Here is a 5,330-nt window from a genome sequence, read left to right as displayed (position 1 = left end):
CCTGCCTTTCTTCCTGCCTTCTGCCTGGGTGCTTTCCTGACTCCATCCCCACCTATTTTTTACATAAATATTCCCCTTTTTGTTTTCATGCCTCCACCAAGGCTTAATGTTTCGACTTTTATGTGGCCCCTTGTCATTAAAATAAGCACATATACATCTCCATGACATAACTGAGGGACATGGCAGACCATCAGAAGAACAGGAAGCTTAATTGTTTTGGATAAAGCTCATAACTGTGGATGTTGTCTGAAATTGCACAAGTCTTTGGAATGTTCCCTTCCTTTGTCTGAAATGCCTCCTGACCAGTGTCATCTGCCTGTTGCAACCTATGTCACCTTGCCTTAGTGCTGTGATCTGCTCCAGAAGCTGGGATGTCCTAGGTCTGAGTACATGCTATGCTGATCAAAATTTGTGCTAATGCAACGTCTTCAAGCTCAGACTGTCAGAACCAGGGTTTCTAAACCCAGACAAAATGGTAATTTGTGAGGGGGCTCACTGTGGAACTTTGTGATCTCTACCAAATGTTAGGTTAAGAGGGTGAATATATGAAGATTAAGGTCAGTTTACTAAAAAGGAAAATGGCCAATATAAATTTCTTCAATGTAAATATCTTCTTCTTTGGAGACATTTGGTGGAGCTTTCAGTGTCAGGTGTGTATTGGCCATTTTTTCGTAAAGCTGTTGAGCACAGCACAGCCAGCGCACGCTTTCGTTTCTCACCACTTAGAAAACACTTGGCATGCAGTAGGCCTCAGCACAGGTTACAATTTTACTTTTCTCTCATCTCCTTGCTGTGCGCCTTCTGTGTTTTTTCCCTGCCCACAGTTCTTGCAACGTGGAATACAAAACCGAACTCCTGGAGAGCAAGATGCACTTTTGAACCCAAGCTTTTGGGTGGGTTCCGAATTCTGTAAAGTGATTTCACCTATCCTGCATCTGAACCAGTCCTAGCCTTAAAAGCCCTGAGTCAATAAGGCGCCAAGTCTGAGGCTGAGCCAGCTTGGACTTGCTCTGTATTGGATCACCCATGCCTGGTGTTTACACCAGCACGACAGAATTTAAATGCAACAGAATGTTGTAACTTCTGTCTGTAAGAGCAAGAAAAAAACTTTTGCATTCACATTGCTCTCCTGATACGTATTTTCATACGGGTAAGAGGGGTGAGAGATAGGACTGATTTGAGGTTTATAAGGCACTGTTATAAAATGTTACACAGAACTCAGTGTGCACGTGTTGAAGTGATATGGTGTCAGCTCCATCCTCTGCCAGCAGCCCCCTTCCCTGCCCCTCCAGCTGGCTGCTGCCCTTCTATGAGAAGAAATGAGCTCACATTTGGCACATTTCTCCTGGGATACAACTTCCAGTCCAGGTTTAGGAATGGCTGTTTAGCTCTTAATGTCCTGAGATGGCTGTTAATGGATTCTCTGCTCTCTTGTTGCACACTGGAGGCTGTGTCCTCCCATATACACAGCACAGCTATTTGGTTTGCTTCAGCACTTTGGGAATCCCTTGTGACCATAAGGACAGAAGTGGCAATGTTCTTATCTTTCTGAGATGAACTGATGTGTGGAGATACTGATGTAAGAGGGTACAGCTGTGTACAGCACTGAGACTACAGACAACAGTGTTTTCAGGAGCTCAGTGTGACACTTCGTTTCATTACTTGTGCGATAGCCATATCAAGTCATGGTTAGGAAGGGATAAGAGGTTAGTGCCCTCTCAATAAACCTCTGTTTTCCTGTGCGAAAGGAAAATATACTATATTTATCAATTTCTGTCCCCTTAGTAATGAGTCTGTCTTGCTGTTAAGAACAAGAGAGGACAAAAAGAAACCCAGCACTGAAAAGGACTAACACAGCAAATTTTTACCACTGTCCCTGAACTGAGCTAGCTCTGTGTATCAGGTGTTTTCCTTTAGGGTAAAGAGAAATCCACCTATTATTCTTTCCTTTTGTTCACAGGAGCAGAATAAGCACTGGGAAACTGCAAGAGTGTCTTGGTGAGATTTCCTCTTCAATCCTCATCAAGGTGTCTTCCCCTGTTTCTTTTAAGTGATGGATGCTTTGGGGCAAGAAGAAAGAGTAAATTTAAAACTATCCAGAAAGTGATTTGGATTTTTTTCTTTATTTCTTTTTAAGAGACTGAAATAATAAATCCTGGCCCATTTATCTGCACTAGAAAAATGTGACCATAATTACCCAAAGTTCAGAATACATGCTCGCATGCCTGTGCTCCTGTGCCAGTGCCTTCCTTGGGGTTTGGAAACACTCAGATCAAGGGTTTCCTGTGCCAGGGGTTTTCCATAGGAAATACTCTCTTGATCCCCTCAGAAGCCTTTTGCTTTGACTTGCAAGTAAAAAGGAGGCAAAAATTCCTAAGTTAATTTACAAGACTGTGAAGCCTGGGGCAAGTGGGATGCTACTGTTCAGCTCACAGCTGCATTCCCGGTAGAAGGGAGCCACTAGCCTCTAGGGAACTGAGGGGATAGGAATAGCCACTTTCACCTCAAGATGTGTGATGCTCACTGCAGCTACTTTTCTTTCCAGGTTGTTCGCCAGGAAATACAGTGTTGTAGGAGTATTTTGAACCTTTCCATAGGCATCCTTTTGATCTGGCCATGTGGAACAGCATGCAGTTGTTCATGGCAGCAATGGCACTTGCAGTCACTTGGCATCTCAGGCGCAGTAAACAACTCAGGTAGATTGGGTAAAAGAGCATCTTTTTTCATTTTTTAACTTCTGTGAGAGCAGAACTTCCATTACTTTGGTAAGCATGTCAGGTAGGCAGGACTTTTTGGTTTGTGTGGTCCTTCTCAAGGCTGGCTGGGTGGCAGGTCTGGTGGCAGAAATCCTTTTTTTGCTTTCACATGGATACAGACAAGACAATGGGAAGACAAGCTATTTACCATACCAGCAAAACAGTGTTCATCTGTCCTGACCCTAAATCTGACCTTGGGGAAAAGAAAATAGGTTGAAGTCATTGGTTGCTAAGGCTGACTTGGGGACCTCTGGTTTCATGAGGCATGTGAAATGGAAAGACACCTACTTGGAACTGAAGAACGATTGTCATGGGAAATCCTAGTCCTTCCAGGGAATCATGCTCCTCAGAAGGATGAGGGTTACTTTCCTAAGTCCTTTTATCAGAACTTTGGTCATACAGTGCCGTTTAAAGTGATGTGCAACTTTTTGCCTAGATAAATTAAACATTTTCTTTTTGTGCATTGCAAACTTGATATGTCAGAATATTTTACCTATGAAATTTTCAAGATATTTGCTTTGAAAAGTTGCAACAGTTAGTCAGAAATGTCTTCATGTTAACATTCTTTCTGATGGCAATTACCTATATCAATTCAACTGACTATTAATTTTTTCTGCCTTGCCTTTTTTCAAAAGCCAGAAATTTCCAAGCAGTTTCCCATGTGGGTTTCCATCCAGTTGTTAAATTGGATGGAATGTAATAAAGATACATAACATTGTGCAAATGAAATCTTATAAACCATACATTTACATTGGTTGAAGTTTTTTGAAGTTTTGAAATACATGGTTTTTATAAGGAGTTGAGGTCACTGGCCTTGTCCCCTGCTGTTACTCACCTAGGGAAGTGCTGATAGTAGTTTCTTCCTGGTTTGCTGCAGACAGCATTTCAGTACTGTGTGAAATATATATTTAATCTCAGTGACAAACTAACATCAAAGGATGCTCAAGGATTACTCAAAGAAGAATGTGTGGCTTGGCAAGAATTCATATAGGGATGCATTTAAACTTATCTGAAAAGTCTGGGCAGAAAGACCATTACAGAAGAAAAAATACTAGTTTTCTGTCCCTAGCATGATTTTTACAGTAGCTAAAGGCAAGTTTAGGCAGTGGCCTCAGAGGACCTTGCATATTGTCACTGACACTTCATCATACCCTGAAACAGTGGGGATATGATAAGAACCAGATGATATAAATTTATTAAGCAAACCAGTGGTTCATATTATCTGGGAAATAACTGGCCTAAATTCTGTATCAATGCTGTAGTCCAACAAGAGTTTAATTGCATTTTTCACTGTCTGTATTGCTGTTTAATCTAAGAAACACACTGGGTGCTTGAAAAAAGGACTTCAGCAGCCTTTTACTGAAAGAGGAGGAAAAATGGATGTCTCAGAACCAGAGGAGAAAGTAAACCATGTGATCTGTGTTTATACACACAGTCTTCTGTGTGGCACTGACAAATAGCTGGATTCTGTAGGGATAGCACTGTTCCAAACAAAATTTTAAATTCAATTCCAATATGTAACTAAGATTTATTTTCTTAAGGTTGAACTTCTTTTGTAGACTTTAGGACACAAACAGAGGTCTTGCTGCTCTTCATTTTTCTCCCTCTATGCACCTACACACATGTGCACACTTATGCTTTTAAAAGAAAACTGGTTCTTATCAGGCATGCAACTCCTAGATGTCCAGGTAGCTGTTGTGATTTAAGGATGTGTGACACTTGTATTCCAGAACAGTCTAAATTCTGTAAGCGGAAAGGGTAGGAAGCATCACTGAATATAACATGAATGCCTGACAACTCTCTAGTAAATTCAGAAATTACTATTAAACACTGAAGCTGGATTTTTTGGAGAATCAGGTTGGAGATCTGTCTCAATTAGTCTTATCTGATTATGTCAGATTCCTTTTTGTTTGTATTATGAAAATTACTTTGTTTGACTTGTAATTTAAAACTTTTTTTTTTTTTTTACTTCTGTAAGCATCTTCACCTGAGTACCCTATCTGCTGAGAGTGATTTCATTTTTTACACATGATCCTTTTTGGTTTTTGGTCCAATAGCACAAGCTGTTCTTCATATTTCTCATTAGACAACTCTTTAGGAGTGAGGTGGTAGATGCAGAATCACCATCAGATTAAGATGTGTATACTAAAATAGTAAGGGATTAAGGAAGATCTGGTTTTGATTAGTGCTAGCAGATTTATTTGTTTATATAGGTCATCAATAAGCAAATTGCTTAAGGGTGGCATTTCTGACTTGATACTTTTGATGTCAGGGCATTCTGAGTTTTGTCTCAACAAAGAAATGGATTTTTTCTGGGAAGCTTGGCCTGACATCCACCTAGAATTGACAGAAGGGATAAGGAAGGTCTTCTGGTACCAGCAACAGGGCATAATGAGCCTTGATGACTGCATTTTGCTTCTTTGACATACTCTGGCATTTTGAGAACCACCAGTCTGGAGTACCTCTGGCAGAGTAGAAGACTTTTTCTGTGATGGAACTGTTACTAAAAGAAAAATTTAGGTGGTGCCAGCTTTACTCTTTTCAACTTTAAGGGCATATACTTCCCCTCCCCAC

At 40.6% G+C, this 5,330-nt stretch overlaps 1 protein-coding gene across 1 annotated transcript in view; it reads left to right on the top strand.

The window, feature by feature from the left end:
- Window positions 1-5,330, top strand: part of ADAMTSL1 (ADAMTS like 1) — a 179,912-nt gene that overhangs the window by 8,698 nt on the left and 165,884 nt on the right. The window lies entirely within an intron of this gene.

The sequence above is a fragment of the Geospiza fortis genome, unplaced genomic scaffold, assembly GCF_000277835.1.
Source record: "Geospiza fortis unplaced genomic scaffold, GeoFor_1.0 scaffold12, whole genome shotgun sequence".
NCBI classification, from domain to species: domain Eukaryota; kingdom Metazoa; phylum Chordata; class Aves; order Passeriformes; family Thraupidae; genus Geospiza; species Geospiza fortis.
This window is presented reverse-complemented; position numbering and strand designations above follow the sequence as displayed.